The sequence below is a fragment of the Pyxicephalus adspersus genome, chromosome 12 (genome assembly GCF_032062135.1).
Source record: "Pyxicephalus adspersus chromosome 12, UCB_Pads_2.0, whole genome shotgun sequence".
Taxonomy (NCBI): Eukaryota; Metazoa; Chordata; class Amphibia; order Anura; family Pyxicephalidae; genus Pyxicephalus; species Pyxicephalus adspersus.
Window position 1 is genome coordinate 42,279,913 of NC_092869.1, and position 24,811 is coordinate 42,304,723.

The following is a 24,811-nucleotide window of genomic DNA, read 5'->3' on the forward strand; positions in this document are numbered from 1 at the left end:
ACCACAAAAGAAGGACAACCGGTAAACATGGGTGCGTGTGGGGTGCATAGGGGGAATACCCCCCTTGCTTTGATCCCACAGACAAGCAAGTGTAGTAAAAGTTGATAAAAAGTTGATAAGCTTGCAATGTACAAGATTGCAGAACAGTCATGGTGTCCATGCTGACCCCAGTCTCCTACACAAAGTGCCTCCAATGAGCATCATCAGCTGGATGATGGATGAATCATGCTTTCCTATCGATCATATGGATAGCAAGGTGCCTCACCGATTTCCCCCTCTTTGTAATAGGAGGAAATGTTTGATCTCCTGCTGATTTTGTACGTTGACTAGTGTATAATTGTAATGGTAGGTTTATTGTACAACTGAGAGACAAAAAAACAACAAAAGAACCATCAGAAACCCAGTGCTCAAAAGTCAGAGCTTGATGTGTATTGTAATGGGTGAAATAAATATTTGATCTCCTATCAACCGGTCTGGAGACGGGCTAGGCTACTCCAGGACCTTCATGTGCTTCTTCTGGAGCCACTCTTATGTTGCCTTGGCACGTGTGTTTTGGGTCATTGATATGCCAGAATAACCATCCATGATCCATTTTCAATGCCCAGGCTGAGGGAACGAGGTGCTCACCCAAGATTTGACGGTACATGGCCCCGTCTATTGACCCTTTGATGCGGTGACGGTATCCTGTACCCTTAGCATAAAAACACCCCCAAAGCATAATGTGTCCATTTCCATGTTTGACGGCAGGGATGATGTTCTTGGGGTCATAGGCAGCATTCCACCTCCTCCTCCAAAAATGGCGAGTTGAGTTGATGCCAAAGAGCTCAATTTTGGTCTCATCTGACCACAACAATTTCACCCAGTTCTCCTCTGGATCATTCAGATTGTCATTGGCAAACTGCAGACGGGCCTGTACATGTGCTGTCTGGAGCAGGCGGACCTTGTGGGCTCTGCAAGATTTCAGGCCTTCATGGCGCAGTGTGTTACCAATTGTTTTCTTGGTGACTATGGTCCCAGCTGCCCTGAGATCATTTATAAGTTCCCCCCGTGTACTCCTGGGTAGCTTTGTCACCATTCCCATGATCATTACAACTCCACGAGGGGAGATCTTGCATGGAGCCCCAGACCGAAGGAGATTAACAGTTATTTTGTGTTTCTTCCATTTGCGAAATATCGCGCCAACTATTGTCACCTTCTCACCAAGCTGCTTGGCGATAGTCTTTTAGCCCAGTCCAGCCTTGTGTAGGTCTACAATCTTGTCCCTGACATCCTTAGACACCTCTTTGGTCTTGGCCATGGTTGCTAGTTTGGAATATGATTGATTGATTGCTTCTGTGGACAGGTGTCTTTTGTACAGGTACTGTAACAAGCTTGGATTAGGAGCACTTCCTTACAGAGCGTGCTCCTAATCTCTGTTACCTGCATACAGTGAAGACACCTGGGAGCCTGAAATCTTGCTGGTTGATAGGGGATCAAATACTTATTTCACCCATTACAATGCACATTAAGCTCTGACTTTTAAGCACTGGGTTTTTGAGAGTTCTATTGTTGTTATTCGGTCTCTCACAGCTACAATAAACCTACCATTACAATTATAGACTGGTCATGTCTTTGTCAGAGGGCAAACGTACAAAATCATGTGCTACTTCCCCCTCCTCTTAGATTGTAAGCTCTTCTGGCCAGGGTCCTCACCTCTTCCTGTGTCATTGTTTATATCTGTCTGTCGTTTGCAACACCTATTTATTGTACAGTGCTGCATAATATGTTGGCACTATATATACAATTTATTAATAATAACAATAATATTCACTTACCTGGGGAAGATGGCAAGTGGAGGCAATGGGACTATGGGATATGCTGCTAACATTTAGATAGCACAGGACACCTCCAAAGGTTCTGCAGAGTCCTTGATGGATCAGAGCTGTTATAAATAGTAACAAGGAGCACCTACCTATATGAGGCATATATGGGAAATGCTTTACCTAGCAAAGAATCTATACTTTTACCCAACCAGTTCTGAGAATTACACAACCCCTACCAGACAAAACATCCAGGCTGATTTTTATCTTCTGCAATTTTACATTAAATCCTGCTCACCTCTCTGTTACCAGCCTGTGATTGGACAATGAAAGAGCTGCAGACAAATGTGCTCATCCCTCTTCTCTTTCCCTCTGCCACCATGTACTTTAACAGTAGATTTGTAAGCATCGAGACCAATTGCTGGTGTCATTACTTTCTCATTACTCATAACTTAATTAGTTAGTAAATGACAGACCAATACAGACAGTGATACAGGAGGAGAGGACCCTGCCCCGAAGAGCTTACAATCTAGTAGGTGGGGGAATTTCACATACAATAGGCTTTCAATGGCTTCTGAAGGTTACAGAACATTCAAAAGAAGAACCAAAAAACTCCCCACAAATATACAAATGGAAAACTGAAAAATTATAGTGGCTGTATACAATTTTTTATATAAGCCATAGCAAAAAAAAAAAGGAATAAAAAATTATAGATTTGCACAAGATTTATTCCCTTAAAGAACAGAAAAATACTCAATCTGAGAAATATACGCAGCTCCAAATTCAAGGGATTTTTGGAGAATGGGGACATGAAGAATCTGGGATCCTGGGCTCATATGAAGTGGGGGCTCCAAATGCTTGGCATTCCAGCTCCCGGCATCCCTGGCATTCCGTCAATTAAAGCCCTGAAGTAGGTGATTGCCAGGGAAATTGCCAAGTTTGCCTAAAACCAGTCCTTGTCACTCCTATGCAAGTTAAGCTCTAAAAGTGTACAAAAAATCAAAAACACAAAAATCAGCATGATACAATTATCTCTGAGCATTTATTATTTATTTAATGAACCTACTTAAGGGTTTATGTACACAGGTGTTATTTCCCTGCTTTTGACGTGTTTGAAATGCTCGTCAGATGAAGGTCAGCACATTTCTATTGACCTCAATAGTACGGTGTGTAGTGTGTGAATTGCAATATTGACTTGCATTTGTTTAAAAGGCAAAAAAAAGCCAAAACACAAATGTTTGCTTAATTTGTGATTAAATGCACGTGTGAGAGCACCGCTGTTTGTGACAGCAACACTAATGTACACAAATCCTTAACAGCATGGGGCATTCTATATCATAAACTATTTGTACAGCGTTGCGTAATATGTGGGCGCCATATAAATCCTGTTTATTGTTATTATTAATATATAATAAATAATATAATATAATTAATATTAATAATAATATTAATAATAAACAGTTTTAGTGCATTACCTTGTCACACAATACTGTTGTATTTTTTTTTTTCATTTTTTGTTGCATTTTAATGCTGCTAATTTTCTACAGCCGTTTCAGCCAACTTTTTCTAAGTGCACTTGATCCAGTGTAAGCTGCACAATTTTGTTCTACAATGGCTAAATGATAGCCATTGTAGAACAAATGTTGTCATCCTATAACACAGTGTTTATCAATCTTTTTAACATGAAATAACTTTCAGGTCCTGGGGTACCCCTTCTAAAATTATTATATCCACAGCTCACAGTACATTAGCATGGTGGTCAATGGGAAGAATATTTCTTATATTGCTGGCCGTTGGGAAGAATGTCAACCTTACAGATCGCCAAAAACATCATTGGGGTCACTTACACTGACCTGAGAGGCACAAACTGCTCATTGCAGTAAGAAACCCCCAGCAACCTCTGGAGGAACCCTATTATTATTACACTATACTACATTATATTTATATAGCGCCATCATATTACGCAGCGCTGTACAAAGTCCATAGTCATGTCATTAGCGGTTCCTCAAAGCTCACAATCTAATATCCCTGCCATAGTCATATGTCATTTATACAGTCTAAGGTCAATTTAGGGGGAAGCCAATTAACCTAACTGCTTGTTTTTGGGATGTGGAAGGAAACCCACACGGGGAGAACCTGCATACTCCATGCAGATACTGTCCTGGGACCCAGAACTGCAAAGGCCACTGCGCCATCAAAATAATGAAATAACAGAAAGTACCATCACAGCAGGATCACAAATTATTCTTTTAATGAAAGTTGCATAAATAAAAAATTCCTATATTAAAATAGTTCTACTTTCTCCAAACCATAGTACGTCCTAACTGATATTGGTCTTCATATTAAATCCCCTACAAGCAGCAATTCGGTATCACAAGTCTTGTTTGGTTTCTTTTTCCTTTTTTCTTTATTGATTTATTGTAAATATCAGTCTGTTAGCCAATATATATGTAAATATGGATTGGTAATACTGTATATTGTTATAACTTCTAAGGTCTCCCCTTATCCCTGAGGAAGCCCAATGTGGGCGAAACGCGTTGGCTAACCCAGTATGATACTACACTATATTGCTATCTTTTGTGAAACTAGTGGTTATATGTTAGCCTAGAATTAATTTATAGAGACACAGCTCTCAATCTTTTAAATGAAGTTGTTGCAACAATAATCTTTTATGTTCTTAAATTTAATTCTGGTTGCCCTTCAAAAGCCTGGCTTTCCCTTCCTCTTTTCTTCCTCCCACAGACACATTATATGTAACCACAGGCTGGGCAAATAGGAGTCCACTCCTTTTTGATTATCCATTGGGGCTATTCTTTCGGTGGAACATACTATCAAACTACTGCATAAATAAAAAGATTACAAATAGTTTTTGGAGAGTACATTAATGATTTAAAGCTTTGTGATTGGTGTAAAGTTCACAAATTAGGTGAAGTAAGATTCTGCTCTACCCAAAACTCCCCCAAGACTCCTCTTCTATTACCATACCTTCTACTTTACAATATGTTTCTTATTACTATTATTACGGACATTCACATTATACATTAGGCGTTGGATGGATTTTGGATGTATATTATATATTCTATTATACAATAATAGATCAGGGCTGCTCTGTGTATCATTAAGGACCAGTGCAAGAGAAAAGGTGAAGAAGAAAGGACAACGAGACCGTCCTGAAGACTTTATAATAAGGTAAGCTTAAAAAAAATAAAGCTTGTGATCTACAAAGGGGGAGGGGGGTCAATTGGGACTGAAATGGGGGAGCATGAAGTTTGGCTTTAAAGATAATTCCTCTTTCCCTCTCAACACTACGCCAATGAAACTATAAAAGAAGATTCAGTTTTTATTATAAACCTTATTAATTCCCATTTCTGGACATCTCTGCCTTTCTAAGCAAGCCTTACTGATAGGTGGGGTGCTGTACCAAGAACCAGGGACAGCTGAAAGTGGTGAAAATGCCAAAATGTGATGCTGACTCCATGATTAAATGAGCCTAAATTAGGGCCGGCAAGCCAGGCAGGGTGGGGGCTCCTAGATTGCAAGCTCTTTGGGACAGATTCATCTCTGCCCTCTGTGTCATTGCAACCCCTAATGTACAGTGCTACGTAATATGTTGGCGCTATAAAAATCCTGTTTAATATTATTAATAATAATAATAGATGATAGTGCAGAGTTCCCCTGACCTGCTGCAGCTTCTAATGCACACACAAGAAGATCACCATGTGCAGTGAAATCAGAGTAAGTAGTTTCATTCCAGGATAGGAGCCGATGCAGGACTGAAGGGAGGGCTGGTGAGAAGATTTAATGATTGATGGAGCTCTAATGTAAAGCTTGGATGTGTAATGTTGTAATTTACCCTGGATGTTATCTTGTTCTTTTATATTTCTTACACAATCAAGCTCAAAATTCCCCGAAAGTATGGATCTGAACTACGTTCCTTCTATACATGCTTGACCTTTTCCCAGATACAATTCAATAACGTGAACGAATCCTCTAGTAGTGTATTGCATAATATAATATTCTTTATAACATTCTGCTAATCTTCTATCTTTATTCTTTCCTTCTTTTTTAAGGTTTTAGCTCCTGATCCTGCCGGTGTTCTTCCGTGTCCTCATTTGCTGTTTTTGGGGGAGCAACTCCACAGTCCAGCCATGGAAATTGCGGAATTATAAAGGTGTTACTGGTCAGGAGATACTGCTAACAATACCCACAGGAAAGGGGGCAGTGGTGGATGTAGCCAATAGTGGGCTGAACTGACTTGGGGCCCCCCAACACCCCTTGTTACCCCCTCAGTACCTATCACCCCAGGGTACAACCACCCACACTCTTCCACAGCCCCAAGAGCACCCAGGCTCCCTTGCTGCAAACCATATCTGTGTCTTCAGCTGGGGCCCTGTGTTGGATGAGGAGGGTCAAGGGCCCTTGTGCAGTGGCACATTTGCACCTTCTTTTGAGGTTGGAACTCAAGTCACGTGACTTGGACTTAAGTCCAACTTAGGTCACCTAAAAAACGACTTCCTCTCAGCATTCCTTGCATTCTAAGTCCATGGCTTTCTCCTCTGACAGCTGAAAGAAGGCGGTGTTACAGAAGCCTCATTGGCCTCCTCCCCATCCCCTTTACCTGTCAGCAAAGAAAGCCGTGGACTTAGAATGCAAGGAATGCTGGGAGGAAGGCATTATAACAAACTAAGTACGACTTGCAAACAACTTGATAAATGAAGTGACGTGACTTGGGACTTGACTTGGAAGAATTCTCGACTTGGACTTAAAGGGTAACGACTTAGTCCAACCTCTGGCTCCTGGTACTAGGTCATTAGAGCCCATCCACTGTTCTAACATAAAGTAGAAATTATTAATAATCAACAGTCAAATTGTCAACAATATTATATAAAATAGAGGTATTTATGGATCAATCATTGTTGCCAGATATTATTCTTATGGATGGCTCAATTAATACTTCATAGCAGAACTAATCCAAGTTCCCTGTCCCCATTCCATTGCGGGCTCCACCATCTTTCCCCTTTTTTTTCTTCCTTATCCTGATCTTTAGCTTTCTTGATTGGCCGGGCCGGAATGTTGTAACACCAGTGCAGGCACATGGGAATCATTAAGTTCATTAGGCACCCACAAAAGAAACCAGGATTGTTGGATATCCTGGGATACAAATGCTGAACTATGCATACGCAGTTCAGCAAGATTTGACAGCTGGGTGGTGATCAGGCAGGACAAGGTAAGAACAGGTATTGCAGAACTTCACCTGTCCCTTTTGCAATACCAACTGCCCAGTTGCAAATTTACAAAGTGGGACTTTAGTTCTATTTTAAAGCGTACCTAAACTCAGTATTTTCACTTTACATAAAAGGTTAGACAAAAGGGTGCAGAACCAGCCCCTAATTCTCGATCGCGTAGGCAATTGAGAATGAATGGGAACGCAAAGCCTCCCAGGATACCTACGTCACGCATCCCGGGAGGCTCTGGTGTACTCCTTCTGTGCATGTCCGAGCATGCCCGGCCAGGACACTATCTGCATGGAGTTTGCAGGTTCTCCCTGTGTTCGCGTGGGTTTCCCCTGGGTACTCCGGTTTCCTCCCACATTCTAAAAACATGCAATAAGTATAATTGGCTTCCCCCTTAATTAACCTTAGACTGTATTAAAAAAAATACATATGACTATGGCAGGAACATTAGATTGTGAACCCCTTCAGGGGACAGCTACTGTGACATGACTATGGACTTTGTACAGCGCTGTGTAATATGATGGCGCTATATAAATACTGTGTAATAATATTAATAATGTCCTGCATGCGCAGAAGGAGCCCTTTCGTCAAATGGGTTAGGAAATGGGATCTTACACATGCGCAATTTTTTCTCCCAACTACGTCACTCGATCTTGTGCCTTGGTCAAGTGACGTAGGAAGAGGAGAAGATGGCCGTGCCCAAAGCCCCGTCCCAAAGACAGATGTGAGACCTGATGGAAGAAACCTCCGGACCGATCGACTGCCCTGTGGGATTGAAGGTAAGTTTGTTTTTTTTTTGGTTTTGGCCACTTTTGAGTTTACTTTTTAAGTTAGCCAGTAAAGGGTTTCACTTGGTCTTCAAACTTTCTCCAAAAAAAATGCACCAATCTGTGGTATATAAATATTAATTAGCAGGAACAACAAATCTAATTTCAAATAGTAGCTCCATTCAGGTAATGCACTTACTTTCCCGACAAGCATGTAATCAGGATAACACCAGACTAGCAGATATTCCCATTTTATGTACTGCGATGTTGGCTCTATATAAATACTTTTATTGGCAATAATGATATCTAGAATGAAAATGTAATTACTGTCAGTAAAAATGTTTTCAACAAATGTTTCAAAAAATGTCTTCTAGGTGTGCAAACATTTATAAACACAGCTGAATGTTGTCCATAACTCTTTTATTTATTATAACTTTAACTTCTCTCCTTTTTGGTATATTTGTTAATATTTATATCAGGTTAATGCTCCAATTCAAAGGAAACACACGTGCAACCCTGAGCTGGATGAAATAAAAGTTGCTCATGCGTATTGTAGTTACAAAAAAAAAAAGCTCTCAGTAAAAAAAAAAGCTTCCGCAAATTGAAATTCCAAACTGTATTGACGAATGTTCCCGAATCTGAGCTTTGAGTACGGTGACCTCCGCATTTCGGTAATGACTGAGGTCAGGGACTTCCGGAGAAAGGGGTAGAAAACGTACAGAATACACGATTGAGTAACTGATGAAGAAGACCTAGAATGAATGGAATCTGGAGTGGCCTAGATGTAAATATATTTTTAAATGTTAAAATGTTACAGAAAATTGATTAAAGTCGGAACATTGAAATGCAATTTGTGCTGTACAATTCAATCTCACTGTGTGAATGGCGGGGTTAAATGCTAAAGAATCAAAGAATAGTTGAAAAGGTAAAAATATTCTTAGGTTACAATACAGACGTCATGAGCAGGGAATGGCCAGGTTGGGGAGCTGGAGGGCTTTTTACCTCCCTTTTTTACTCACCTGTACCAGTTCTCTTGCAGGGCGCCGCCAGCTTCTGATTTTATTTATTCCTCTTCTTCTTATTATTATTATTAGGAAGGCTGTGTATGGGGTAGGTAGGTGGGAAGGATGGATGAGTCTGGCTGCAGCATCTGACTGTAGAGGAGAGAGTCGGGTTAGTGGATTCTGCTTTCCTTGACCATCTTGATTGCCTGGGCCAGGATGACGTAACTCCCATGCATTTCATTTATTCATTCATCAGTTCATTTTTTTCTTGGCATGCGTAGTGGAAGACAGTGGGGATGAGCGAGAATGCCTTTCCCCAGAATCAAGGAAATCATTACAGGAGGAGTACCACGGCTGCATTTATGAATGATGAGCACAGCCGCAGTACTCCTATGTTCTTGGATAGAAAATCAGCTGTCAGCTCCACTCCCCTGATTGCTCTTGCAGGTCCCAAAAAATGCAATCTCAACGGACGAATTTACACAGGTCGTTCTCGCTTAACATGTTCGGTAAGTGAGAACGGCCCGATTCGCCATGAGATTGAATTTTAAAATTTCGCTCGCTTATCCCTATAAGACAGGATTGCCAGAAATCCTGGCAACCAAACCTGATGCTGTCCATGCCCAGCTCAAGCTTTTAGCGGGAAACCCAGAGCAATCATGCAGAGGGAATATTGCAGAAGGGACATCGCCTGATTCTGGATTCCTAAAAGTGGAACTTTAGTTCTGTTTAAGCAGGTGTTTATATAGGAGCTTGATCCCTTCTCAGACCTAATTACCAAATTAGACCTATTTAATGTACAGCGCTGCATAATATGTTGGCGCTATTGTTGGCGCTATATAAATCCGGTTTAATAATATTAATAATAAATTGAAGATGTGACCTACCTTTCACCATGACTACTAATCAATCAGTCACCATACATAGTATAAAGCATTGGTCAGACCACATCTGGAATATGCTGTCCAGTTTTGGGACATTGTGGAATTGGAGAGAGTTCCGGGAAGGGCAACTAAACTAATAAAAGGAATGGAGGAGCTCAGCTATGAGGAGAGATTAGCTGAACTGAATCTATTCTCCCTTGAGAAGAGACGTATAAGGGGGGATATGACACCCTGTATAAATATATAAATGGTCCATATAGAGAACTCTCTTCCCCATTATTCACTTTGAGATCATTACAAAGAACAATAGGAAAAGAAGTTTAATCTCCGGATAAGGAAGGGATTCTTCACTGTAAGGTCTGTGAAAATGTGGAATTGGCTCCCTCAGGAAGTAGTTTCAGCAAGTTCTATAGATTGCTTTAAGAAAAAGCTGGATGTTTTCTAGTAGCACAGAAAATAACTGAGGATTAGGGATTTAACATAAAAATAACAGAAACTGCTGATTCAGGGAACATCCAATTGCCTCACGGGATAAGGAAGGATTTTTTTTCCCTGTTGGAGCAAATTGAACCAGAGATTTTTTTTGCCTTCCTCTGAGTCAATGTCAAATGTCCATAGAGGTTTATATCTGGGATATGTTTATTTACCTAAAGGTTGAACTTGATGGACTTATGTCTTTTTTCAACCTAACTCTAAGTCTGAACCCTAAAAGGCACCCACGGCACCTATCTGGCCCCTCTCAGCCCTCTGATGTGTCTGCATTACTTAGAGATACACAGAGACCACATGATGATATCACTAGGTATAAAATAAATAATGTATTAACAATTAAACATGTAATGAAAGTTTTAATGGTGAAGAAGATGAATTATAAGCAAAATAAACTCTCAGCACAGAAGCAATCCTTCCTCAGATTTTTTTCTCCCCCCCGGTTTTGCTGTTCAGGCATCCTTCGATGGTCTACTTTCCAGGAGCTTAACCACAATTTCGTCATACCAAGGTGTGGGCGTGTAATCCTATTCTTACCTGTCGATGATATTCTAGATGTATCCTGGGCTCAAGGGGTTTTGAAAACACTGAACACAAAGGGTGTGTGTGTCTCCATTTCTGGTTTCGCACATTCAACCGCATTTTTCGTCTACTATTTCCTCCTCTTCTTTTAAGGATACACTTTCTTGCCTTGGCTCCGCGCCACAGCCGAGCGAAAAAAACTGGACCAACCGACTGACAGGTGCGATGACAAGACTGAGTTCTTTATAATTCCGCAGAAGAATGCAAAGAGAAACTCCTTCCCATACGGAGGTGTAACCAGTCCTAGTACCCAAGGGGCCAAATGGGCCAAAAACTGGCCCCCCACTTCCTGTTTTAGTACCAATGTGGTTTTTATAAAAAATTTATATATATATATATATATATATATATATATACATTTTTTTTAAGGGTAAAGAGAAAGCAGCCAGATCTCTGCTCAAATATATGTGCAAGTTGTTGGAACCAGGATGCATTCTGAAGCATTTCACCTCCAAGGTCGATCTGATAATTCAACTGACGCATTTGGCCACTAGGACCCATCAGTGCAAAACGCGTCAGAAGGGGGACTCCAGCATGACTTTGTCAAGTTGATTCTAGTAAAAAGCAATTATTTGCTTTTGTGCTTCCTTTGTGCTTCCTGACCAGTCACTGCTGGTCTCTGCTTGTACGGGGTGATTGGTCTTGCATCCGCCCCCTCTTGTAGTTTTTTGCAGGCAGTCTGTTGTGGGTGAGCTTGCCAGTCCTTCTCCCAGCTCTGCTGGTAAAAATAATTATGATGTTACTGCTACTTTTTCAAGGTGATATCTGTATGAGCATGCACAAATCATGTCAGCCGGGCAGTGATCAGGTAATGACAGTTATTGCAGAAGGGACTTTGTCTTCTATATGTAGCTGCCCGATGGCCAACATTTAAAATGGGACTTTAGTTCACATATATCTCCCCTTCTATTGTGTGTTACTTCCTCCACCTCCTAGATTGTAAGCTCTTTGGGGCAGGGTCCTCTCCTTCTGTATCACTGTCTGTATCTGGCTGTCATTTGCAACCCCTATTTAATGTACAGCGCTGCGTAATATGTTGGCGCTTTATAAATCCTGTTTATTATTATTATTACCGATATTGTAAGCAAGAATGGCCAGTGTAACAAAATTACCGCAGGCTGCACTGATTAATGAATGCAGCGCCGGCTGCATTCATTGATCAGCTCAGTGTGCGATCCCCGGCACTAGAGGGTAAATGGGTTACAATTATCCCCATTCAAAACCTCTAGTGCTCTAAAGCTTTCCTCAGCCAATTAGGGAGCACTAGAGGTTTTGAATGGGGATACTTGTCCCCATTTAACCACTAGTGTCGGGAATAGCAAACAGGAGGATTCCCAGGGAATCCTGTGAATCCCCTGTGAATCCTTCTGCTATAATTTCCTCAATCTTCTGATGGTTTTGCGAAATTGGTTCCCCGAAATTTTGCGGAACTATTGGAAGTTATAGAAAATTTTCGCGAGAATGCCACAGGCATTTTCGCTCATCCCTAATTCATTTAGCTTAGTGAATGTGGTGAAAATGCACCTTGCAAAGAATACTAAATCATGTGCAGGGAAATGTTAAAAAAACATGCACATGATTGGATGGCTAAAAATTAGCAGAACTTTACCCCATTCACTAAGCTAAGTATCTATTGCAAGGGTATATTTCACTCAGCTAAGGCAACAGCCCAATTTCCTTTAGTAATTCAGTCTCGCTGTCTCCTGACATTGGGGTTAATTGACTAAAGGAATATAAGCTGGTAAATGAGTTATCACCTTGCAAAGGATTCTTCACTTAGTTTAGTAAATTGGTAGTAAATTTCTGCTGACAACCATCCAATCACATGTAAGCAAAAATCCTGTTTTTTACATTTCCTTGCATGTGATTGGGTATTCTACACAAAGTAACATTTCACTACATTCACAGTGAACAGTAAGCAAGATAATCAAGCAGAGATCCCCTTTAACCTTCTGATGCGTCAGCACAAAAAAGAAATGCACATGTCCGAGGGTCATTATTCTGCGACGCTCCGGAGGGCGGGCGGCATGCATAAAGAAAAGAACGCACTTTGCAGACTAATAACATGGTACCGTGGAAGAAAATAGATATTATTACAAAGAAGCCAATGCCTCAAGTGACATCATGCTCCCCGTGCCAGGATCTGCGGTTTGTTTTTGATAGGAGACGTTATCCAAAACAAGCTCGCCGGCGATGGACCACTTCCTTGCACCGGACTACGAGCGACGCAGGAAAGGAAATACGATGGGAGCTGTTTAGAGGAGAAAGCGAGGGATTTATTCCTGATAACATATGGAAATCATTGGCATTGATTATGCTGGAGAGGAAAAGCTCAGTGATCTTTCTTGGTGGTCTTTCCCAGCCGCAGCGAAGCCAAAACTCTTCTATTGGTAATGTCGACCACAACATAAGTATCCTGCGAGTCTACCGCATGTAGACGCTGATCTGTGCGTCTGTCCAAAATGCTTTTCTTGTGCGCGGCGGCGGAGGGGAGAAATCTGCATTGTTGTATTTTTTTTTCTTTACATTTTTATAAGAAAAGTCAATATGAAAAAAAAGTGTAGTACAAAATGAAAATTCGGCATGATGGCAAGAAAGGGATTTTGGACAGATTAGCGTCTACGTGCAATAGATGAATTTAAAGATCCGAAATTGATTCCTATTTTAAAGCTGAACTATTATAAAATTCCAAGCAGGTAGGTTCTTTTTTGGTGCCCACATCTCTTCTGCATCAATACAAACCGACCTACCTGTTTGTAATCCTATTTATAATATATACAGAGTTACATAATAAGTCAGGTAAAAAAAGACATAAGTTCATCAAGTTCAGCCACTAGGGAATGAATCATATCCCAGATATAAAACCCTATAAGACATAGTTGATCCAGACGAAGGCAGAAAAAAACAATGGTACAATTTGCTTCAACAGAAAAAAAAAATTTGTTCCTGATCCCATGAATCAATCAGATGTTCCCTGGATCAGCAGTCTCTGTTATCTTTAAATTAAAGCCTTAATCCCCAGTTATATTCTGTGATTCTAGAAATCATCCAGCTTTTTCTTAAACCAATCTATAGAACTTGCTGAAACTACTTCCCGAGGGAGCCGATTCCACATTTTCACAGACCTTACTGTGAAGAATCCCTTCCTTATCCGGAGCTTAAACTTCTTTTCCTCCAGACACAAAGAGCGCCCCCTTGTGCTCTGTAATGATCTCAAAGTAAATAATGGGGATGAGAGTTCTCTATATGGACCATTTATATATTTATACAGGGTGATCATAGCCCCCTTATACGTCTCTTCCCAAGGGAGAATAGATTCAGTTCAGCTAATCTCTCCCCATAGCTGAGCTCCTCCATTCCTTTTATTAGTTTAGTTGCCCTTCTCTGCACTCTCTCCAATTCCACAATATCCCAAAACTGTACTGCATATTCCAGATGTGGTGTGACCAATGCTTTGTACAGGGGCAGGATTATGTCTCCATCTCTGCAGTCTATTCCTATTTTAATACAAGAAAGTACTTTGCTAGCTTTAGATATTGCAGCTTGGCATTGCATGCTGTTATTAAGTCTATGATCTACCAGAACCCCCAGATCCTCCATTACTGACCCCCAAATGTATTCCCCCTAGACAGCATGAAGCATGTGTTGTTGACAGGTAAGAGTAATGAAAAAAATCACTTGTCCCTTCTGCAATGAAGAACCCGCCTGAATGCAATTATTTTACTGTTAAGTTTAGTTCCACTTTAAGTGCACAACTTTACCTGGCATGAAGGTTCTTTTTCCTGTTGTGGGGTGACAACTGTTTTTCAATTGTACTCCTGAGTTGTCACCTTGTTACATGTTCCCCTAGTGGAGACTACACGCATTGCACTGCCAGGGTCCACCGTTGTCGCCATCAGGAAGCCATAATGAGCAGCTGATGATGCAGCAATTGCAAGAATAAAAGTGTTAGGACAATGCTATTGTTATAGAGGCTACAATCTAAGCACATATATATAAATGCAGATTTTAATAAATCAATAAATTTATTTCTTTATTATTAATGTACTATCGGTGCCTGAATTAGACCCGGCTTCAACCTCCTGCAGTCTCTGTGGAGCGGAGCTGGAATGAGAGACGAAGAAGCAGCACAAGCAGTAACTGGCACTAAACATGCTGATAGGAGGAGAGAACAGACTGAAAGAGAAATGAGCTCATCGTTTTGCTGCTTCTTTTATCACTGTGCTGTAACAGGCTGGGGTGGTTTCAATATAAAGTGGATTGAATGATGTTGGAGATTAGACTGAGGACATCTATTGGAAGAAAACAAGTACTGCAGGGAAAATATCTAGATTGAAGGTGAATATTGCAGATGTTTTTATATTTTATCTGTTCTGAGAGTGGGTCATATGACACTGGTGGCAGTGCTATTGTGAACAGATGGACGTCATATCATCACGGGGCATTCCACAAATGTCATTGACCCAGCACCTGATCTCCTATACACGCAATGCAAGATTGGTCCAAGTTTCGTTACATTTATGCAATGCTGTCTGATGGCATGAAATGAGGTCAGGCACTGTTGCAAGCGTCATTATCCTAACCGGAACACAGAACAAAAAAGATGGTGACACAAAACCTGGTGATTGTGCATTAGTACCAAAACCAGCTGACCGCACAATACACAATGGGAAAAAAACAGGAGAGCACTCAAGTGCCCTGTCTAGGTCATGTGACCAGCTTCTTCTCCAATCACAGAGTTCTTTTTATGACGTTAAAGCATCAAAAGCAAAAAAAAAAGTCTTGATGATCCATTCTTCCTCCTGCTGTTTATTTAATCCCCATACATCCCTTCTATCCTTTGCAAAGAGCTGCATATAATTAATGCCTGTGGCTACAAGAAATGCTCTGTGCAGAATGTCATCCTTTGTAGCCACCCTACTGTGCATAGATAGTAACACCGCCATTCATGCTACTCAATGCAAGGAATCATGGGATATGGAGTGGGAAGCTGACATTGAAGCCGCTCTGCTGCCCTCTAGTGTTCATCCAGAAATAGTGAAAACCACCAGCACAGATATTTTTTTTTAATAGAGAACATTTAATAATATTAAAAAAAATAGAGAAAAGTCTCCCATACTTTATATTGTTCTCTTCAGACTCAGGATAAATGAATTCTTTATTTTGACACTTTATACACCCATGACAGTGTATATAGGGCTGGTTAATATTCTATTGTTTGCTCCCAGTGAAAAGTAAACCAAATATTTGGCAGCAAATACAGTTGCTGCTTTGAAATTTTCTTTAACCTTACTGTGGAAGAAAAGAAGGAACCACAAACATGACACACATACAATTAATATTTTCAGTTTAAAAAAGATACAAATATAAAATTATGTATCTATGTCGTAGGTTGGTTGATTACCATTTTTATCTGCCACAATAGGGTTAAATGGTAAGTTGGTTAAAAGAATAATGTAAAATGAAACAGAGAAGAAAGGAAAACCTGCTAAACTAGTTCACCAAGATTGTGTTTCCTGATGGCACCACCAGCACAGAAAATGGGCAGAGAGTGCAGATAAGCTGATTTGCCACTAGAGGGTGCAATTGTCATTCTGAATTACAATGGCACTGTGGAAAGACTGGGACATATTCTTCTTTAACTTTTGTTCTGCATGATCACAATAATAAAATTTAAAATATTATCTATATATTAAAGCTTATATTATTATAATGCCAACATATTATGCAGCACTGTATAAAGTCCATAGTCATGTCAATAACACTCTTAGGAGCTAACAATCTAATGTCAATCACTATGAATAATGGGATCCAGAAAAATACTTCCTAATTTTCTCAGATGGGAAATTGGGATACCTTTGAACGCTTGCAAACTGTTTTGGCAAACGATGCATCCTGTGGAGAGGAATGGAGTTGGGCACACCTGTCATAGACTATGAATAGCTAAGAAAAAAATCACAGCCTCTTTCCACTTTACCAACTCAGTATTTCATTTTTTCTGTTTATACCTAACCTTACATCAGCTCCTTTGGGGGCTTTTTTTTGGGGGGGGGGGTCTGGTCACAAACTGGCTCCTTTAACAAGGGAACCAAGCCCATACAATTCTTTGAGATTGCAATGATTTGGCACTACCTGAATAGGTTTGAATCTAAAAAAAAAACAGCAGAGCTGTGACCATCTGATGTCAGTATTTTTGGGAGGAGAGTTAGTTTAGATCCAGAGACAGAAGCAAACTGAGTACCTGCACTTACATACATTGATTTCTATTGCACTGTTAATGAAAAAATATACAAATAGTAATTTTGAAAAATGTGCTGCATTAGGGTACTCTAGTAATTCCAATTGGCTGCCCAATGCACCACAGCTTGCACTAAATATTCTGCACTTTTACTAAAGCAGTGCACCAGCATATGTGAAACGCGTCAGCATGTACTGTCATTCACAGAATGTTTGCTTTAGATCAGCAACTGAGATGCATTAACACCAGAACCAGAAATATAATATTCAAAACTTGATAATGGCAAACCCACATATTACTGCAGTACACCATATTGTAAAATGATGATACGGAGCAGGTAATGAAGAGAGGTAAAGTCAGTCATTAAAACTTGTATTACATAAATTAAGATGAACATAAGAACAAAAAGTTGGTATATAAATACAGCACATTACATTCAATGTAAGTAATCAATCCCCATTCAGTATGTCATGGGGACGGTGTTAGTTGTCTATACAGAGAAACCTATGTTAGTTCTAAAGAAAAAACTTCTCAACCCGACACGTTTCCCCAAAACGCTTACTGTGCAAGGAGACACTACAGCACACTGGAATCGGTGCCTGAGATCTAACTTTGTAACCTTGGGGGATCTAAAGAACATCAGATCTCTACATTTCTCTCTTCGTATGAATACCATTTCCAACCAAAATTCCCAAACACAGTACATCCCCTGAGGAAGCTTTTATGCGAAACGCGTTGGGTAGAGATGTTTTTTCTTTGGAACTAACATGGGTTTTTCTGCATAGACAAGGAACACCATCCAGCACAGGAAGAACATACAAACTCCATGTATATAGTGTCCTGGCTGAGATTCGAAACTGGGACCACTGTAATGCAAAAGGCAAAAGTGCGAGCAACCGTACCACCCCACTTTTTGGTACTCAAATATAACTGACTGAGAGAATAATGAATGTGAAATGAAATCTTTGCAGTCTAGCTGAGATACAAAGCAGTGTAAGGGAAAGCTTCTCTGCAGCACAGAACTGGAAACCACAGTGTGCATTATTTATCAGAAAGCCCCTGAGAGCGCAATGGATATCTCCAGCCACTTTCAGGCCGGTCATTAGAGATCACATAGTGATTGATGTGTCTGCTAGCAATCCTGCACCTGATACTCAGAGCATCATACATCCGTATGCAATATGGGGCAGCTAAATGTCCGCTTTGTTAACATAAGTGAATGTGGAATATATTGTTCTTTTATATACCCCACTGTGCAGTGAAGTATGTACCCAAAGCGTTGTAGTAAACCTAAAGTGGCATTAAAGCCAAAAAAAAATGTTTATGCCTAAGGATACATTCTATAAAAAATAGCCCTCTGCTGCCCTCTAGTGCAGAGAATTGCCTGTGGCTACAACTCATCCTCCATTCAGTATGTCATCATTTGTAGCCACCCATTGTTTTGCATAGACATGAGACTACAAGTGTAATGCCTCCATGCATATTACACAATGCAAGGAATCATGGGATATGGAGTTATACAGGCAGGGAACTGACAGTGCAGCTGCTCTGCTGCCCTCTAGTGTTCAGACAGAAATATCGAGGAAACCAACTGCAGCCTCTACAAAGACGTAAACCAACTTTTTTTCCAAGTAAGTAAAATTACTGATAAATTATTAATATAGAATTGTATGCATGTTGGTTTTCATTAATGCATATTCATGTAAGGACGGTGACTTTAGATCTCCTTTAACTCCAGACAGATATATGACACAAACTATCAATACAGCTCTGTATTAGTCAAATGTAATTTGTATTGGATACACATATTGAGCTGGTTGGATTTTCCCTCACTGCTGCCTTGGAAAAGAAAAAGCCATACTAGGAGCTAATCAGGCGTGCAACAAAAAAAAGACGAGCAAGGTGGGCAGAACAATGACCTTGTCAGTGCTTTGCTGCTCTTTCAATAACAGATGGGGTGAAGAGAGGAAACCACTGGTGTTCTTTGTAATAGATTAAGTATTGTCATCCTTCTTGCTCCCTGGACTGGATGGAGCTGTTTGCCTGGAGTTTAGCTTTGCTGGTGTTGGAGGGCCCTTGATGAGAAAGAGTGTGGCGGAGACATGATATTATCTTCCGCCTTTGCTTCTCCTCCCTCAAGACAATATTACCTGCTGTATTACCTGCTGTCAGACAATATACAGAAACCAGGTGCTGTAGAGAAATCATAAAAAAGAATTCTGGACTTGGATCAACCAGGTAGAAGAAGCACAAAACACAATTTGTTTTATTTTTATACAAAGGTGCATTCATTATTTCAGGAATGGAAACCCCCTTGATTTCTCCTTTGATCCCACGCATGCTCATTTAGATGATAATAGCCATGTGTCATTTGTTCTATTTATGGGATATGATGTGATCACTTCTCTATTCTTAGGGCTGAGATTTAAATGTTTCATGAAGTGTACCGTATCCAACACTCCACTGATATTCAAAGAGCATTGTAGTTACTGGCTTGGAGGCATGGTGTGCGGGATAACAGGAGTCCTCCAGGGAGGATAATGGACTCCATTATTACATAATGACTTTGTTCTGTCAATTAGGCGTAGTGAGCTGTTTGACCGAAAGGTAAAATGTAAAAGGTTGTCTTTGATACACCACTTAGGGTTTAAGGAGATCTGGATACAGGAGAGAAAAGAAAAGATTAGACAGACAGACAGACAGACAGATGGATAGGAAAGAAAGAAAGAAAGAAAGAAAGAAAGAAAGAAAGAAAGAAAGAAAGAAAGAAAGAAAAAGGAAAGGAATAGGAAAAGCGAGAGAGAGAGAGAGAAAGAAAAAAGTTATTAATTATTATTATTATTATTATTAATAATAATAATAATAATAATATTAATAATAGGAATAATAAAGTATTAGATTATTTATATATTATATACATACATACAAGAAGGGTAAGAAAGGAAGGAAGAAATAAAGAATGAAAGAGAAAGAAAGAAAGAAAAAGAAAGGAAGGAGGGAAGAAAGAAAGAAAGAAAGAAAGAGCATAAAAGAAAGGAAAGGAAAAAGAAAAGCGAGAGAGAAAGAAAAAAATATTATTTTTATTATTATTATTATTATTAATAATAATAATAATATTAATAATGAATTATTAGATTATTTATATACATTATATACATACATACAAGAAGGGAAAGAAAGAAAGAAAGAAAGAAAGAAAGAAAGAAAGAAAGAAAGAAAGAAAGAAAAAAAATAGAGAAATAAAAAAAACAACAGAATTTTTACCTTACATAAATGGGTTGTCTACCCTTAAAGTGAAAAGTGGAATTTCTGAGTTTAGGTACGCTGTAAGGAGGACCAATGAAATATTAGAGTGTGTGACTTTTTTGGTCAATGTATCTATTCACCTATGTGTCTGAAATCATGCATGCCATAGTAATATATCAAACTGATAATATTGGCTCTAATCCCCAGCACACAACTAATGATTGTGGTTGATTTTCCAATATGAGCAGTCCATCAGTTCCATCTTTTCATCATATCAACCTGAAATCAATTGTTTATTTCTGAATTAAAATGACCAAAAGCCAGCATTATCATATGCAGAATCAATTGGCGGTACAAGCAACTGGCGGATGCTAGAAACCTCTCAATCCACTTCTGTTCAGCCAAATTTTGTCTTCATTAATACAGATTGCTTGGGTGAAAATACAACACAGAATCGATATTACCAAATTGATGGTACTAAGTGGTGTCACATGTTCAATGTTTATATCTGACAAGCTGAAAATCTAACTAAACTTTGTGATTGGCAAGCCTAAAGCCCTGTAAAGATGTTAGACGTTTGTTGCGGGAAACAATCTTTTGTGATCATCTCCAGTGATGGATAAAAGAAGAAGTGTTGTACACACAGCACCCATTCTGTTCTATGGAAAGGGGGAACAAACTAGCGTCTCCTTCCTGTGCTTTCCTCCATCAAAGTGAACAGTGCTCATTCGGAATCGATTACTCATTCATCCGCCAGGATTCATTCACACCAGGGGAAGCAGATGCCGGGCTTCGCTAGAGGATGCCGGTAAAATGTGGTAACCAGGTAGGAGTTTTAAACTCCCTGGCAATTCCACCCTAAGTGTGGCTCAGGGTTACAGCTTTTGGTATGGAAAATCCAACCCAAGCTACACTCAGGAATACCGCCAGGGGGGTTTAAGAGAAACTAAACTCAAAAATCCCTAAAACCCCAAAAAAACACTTACCTTCAATCCCAGGCCTTGGTCCAGATGTCTTCCATCGGGACGTGCGTCGTCCCGGTATCCATCTCAGAGATGGCGCCCCGGGCGCAACCATCTTCGCCCCTTCTTCCTAAAATTTGCCGCATGTGCAGTGAAATCAGCAAGTTTTTTTTTCCAAACCACATCACCCGATCTTGCACCTGTATCAGGTGACGTAATTTGCGTGAGATGGGCAAATGTTTCTCTTTTCACGAAAAGGCTCCTTTTGTGCATGCCCAAGATGCTCAGGCATGAGGAGAAGGAGCACCCAAGAGCCTCCCAGGATGCGTGACCTAGGTGTCCATGGAGGCTTTGCGCTCCCATTCATACTCAATCAAGGATTAGAGAGCGGTGCTGCAATATTTTAGGAAAAAGGGTGTTGCATTAAAAAAAAAAAACTAAACAAAGTTGTCTACCCTTTTATGTAAAGTGAAATTTCTAGTTTAGGTAAGCTTTAATATTGTCGGGTGAAAGCAGTACACATGTTAAAGTTTTACATGCGTCGTCTGGGGTGATAATTATCTGAAGTGCCCTCGTTGTCAGACCTATTATTACGATGAAGGATACAATATGATCCATGGGGCCGCAGATCTGCTCACCGTCCTCCAGAGACAATAGCCGCTTCCACATCTGATTCTCCCCGGGAGTTGGCACGGGTAAAACAATCCCAGTCATTTGGCAAACCTCGCCTGCTAATTCAGCTCCAGATAACAAGCCCGAGTTGTTTACCGCAATTCATATCATGTGCTGGCGGTGAAGAAATACTTGTGGTTTCTTGTTGAGTTTGTTTCCTGATTATGACATTGGAAGACCTTAAATATGTTATGAAAACCAAATAAACTTTTCACTACGGAGCCACAGAAAACAAATTAGCGAGAATAAATAATATTCATGGGAATGAAAATCGTATGTTTGGAAATTTAAATGCATCGCTCAAACATAATTTTATGCATGGAGCGCATTCGATTCCAATTGGTGTGATTACACTCGACCCGTCAATAATGTTATAATGAATACATTCTGTACATTGGTGCGAAAAGCTCCACCTTTTATTAGAAAAAAAACATCATTAAGCTTCACAGCAGTGACTTTGTCTAGGCTGAGATGGTTTCATCAGTCTGCTGCAGGCAGGAGGAAGCATTTCATCAGTCTCCCCTTCTGTCAGTGATTAGATTGCAATATTGTAACTTTGTAGCAAGTCACATGGTGCAGCCAGGGCTTATATTCAGATATCAGGGCAGCAAAGAACTACAAAAGCATTGCATGGAAAGCTGAAGTGTGCATGCATCACAGTACCAGACATAGGAAGGTGAAAAGTGTACAGCAACACAAGTGCCCTGCCCCATCCGCAGATACAAGTGGCCTCTATAGGGGCCCTGAGTCAGTTCTGCACAGGGGGCCCACTGTTGGCTATGTCTATCAGGAACAAGTACTCCTGTTAAATGGGAACTAAAGCTAAAAGACACAAAATTGTGAGCAGGCTGGGACAGGTGATGACTCTTCTGCAAGAGAAACAAACATACTTACCCATTCGCATTTAACTAAACTAACCTGTCGCCATTGTCCTTACGCAGTTCTCTTCTGGGTCCAGGTCCATGTTGATTGGCCAGGCGCATGTTCAAAGGACATTCATTGGCTGCAGCCAGCTATGCTGGGATTGTACACTGAGCTGCACATGTGCATTTCGGTATTCATTATACAAAAGACTGCACCAGGCAGGTAAGTTTGTTTTATTGCAGAAGGAACATCAATTGTCTCTTCTACATTACCAACCTGACGGATTGCAGCTTATCTTATTTTTACATTTATTTCTGCAATATTGGTCTGTTGTCCCTGAGCACCAGGAAGATGGGATTGGTCTTCTATACAACGAGCAGGGAGGCAGTTGGTAACCCCACTGACAGTATGGAGGAGTGTAAGGCTGCACACGTCAGAGAGTGACAGATGAAGGAACAGGCGATGTACACATAGCGCCATTCTGTCCTTTGTAGAGGGGAGGACCAGCGAGGTGCTGTCCTCTATTGACTTATATAGCGGTCGTTCCCCATTGGTCATTCATGGATCTGTCCTGACGAATACTATGACTATGGACATTGTACAGCGCTACGTAATATGTTGGTGCTACAGAAGTACATGATAAAGATCACAGACCAGGACCAAGACCAAAAATGATGGGGAGTGTAGTAGTAGTTAGTAGTGATGACACAGGATGATGGTGGGTGTAGTAGTGATGACACAGCCTGATGGAGGGTGTAGTAGTGATTACATAGGATGATGTGGGGTGTAGTAGTGATGACTCAGGATGATAGGGAGTGTAGTAGTGATTACACAGGATAATGGGGGTGTAGTAGTGATGAAACAGGATGATAGGGGTGTAGTAGTGATTACATGGGATGATGTGGGGTGTAGTAGTGAGGGGACAGGTGATAAGGGTGTAGTAGTAGTGATGACACGAGATGATGGGGGATGTAGTAGTGAGGGCACAGGATGATGGGGGGTAAAGTAGTGAGGGAACAGGATGATGGATGATGAAGGGTGTAGTAGTGATGACACAGGATGATGGGGGGGTAGTAGTGATTACACTGGATGATGGAGCTGTAGTAGTGATGACTCAGGATAATGGGGTGTAGTAGTGGTGAAACAGAATGATGGGGGGTGTAGTAGTGACTACACAGGATGATAGTGGGTGTAGTAGTAATGACACAGGATGATGAAGGGTGTAGAAGTGATGACACAAGATGATGAGGGGTGTAGTAGTGATGATACGGCATGACAGGGGTGTGGTAGTTATTACACAGGATGGTGGTTGGTGTAGTAGTGATGACACAGGATGATAGGGGTGTAGTAGTGATTACATGGGATGATGTGGGGTGTAGTAGTGAGGGGACAGGTGATAAGGGTGTAGTAGTAGTGATGACACGAGATGATGGGGGATGTAGTAGTGAGGGCACAAGATGATGGGGGGTAAAGTAGTGAGGGAACAGGATGATGGGTGATGGAGGGTGTAGTAGTGATGACTCAGGATAATGGGGGGTGTAGTAGTGATTACACCGGATGATGAGGGTGTAATAGTGATGACTCAGGATGATGGGGTGTAGTAGTAATGAAAAAGGATGATGGGGGGTGTAGTAGTGACTACACACGATGATGGGGGGTGTAGTAGTAATGACACAGGATGATGAAGGGTGTAGTAGTGATGACACAGGATGATGGTGGTGTAGTCGTAATGACACAGGATGATGGGGTGTAGTAGTGATTACATGGGATGATGTGGGGTGTAGTAGTGAGGGGACAGGATGATGGGGAGTAAATTAGTAAGGGAACAGGATGATGGATGATGAAGGGTGTAGTAGTGATGACATGGGATGATGGTTGATAGTTGGGGAAGTTCCCGGTCTCCGCACTTCGCCCTTTCGCTTCGCCTATTACCGGGTCACGCGCACCGACCATCCCCGGGCACGCCAGGTCTCGCGAGCTGTATCAGGGATGGAGTGGGTGTCACCGGAGCTGAGGGAGGGGCGTGACGCCAGAACGTTGACCCACGTGACTGCAAGCGTCCAATGGCAG

The 24,811-nt window shown here is 40.8% G+C and overlaps 1 long non-coding RNA gene across 1 annotated transcript; it reads right to left on the reverse strand.

The window, feature by feature from the left end:
- Nucleotides 1-17,353: 17,353 nt before the first annotated feature.
- On the reverse strand, nt 17,354-22,099 carry LOC140342323 (uncharacterized). Its single transcript, XR_011923037.1, has 2 exons — nt 21,230-22,099; nt 17,354-19,190 (listed from the first exon to the last, which is right to left on the reverse strand). It is a non-coding gene; the product is annotated as an uncharacterized lncRNA (long non-coding RNA).
- Between the last annotated feature and the right edge of the window lie 2,712 nt (nt 22,100-24,811).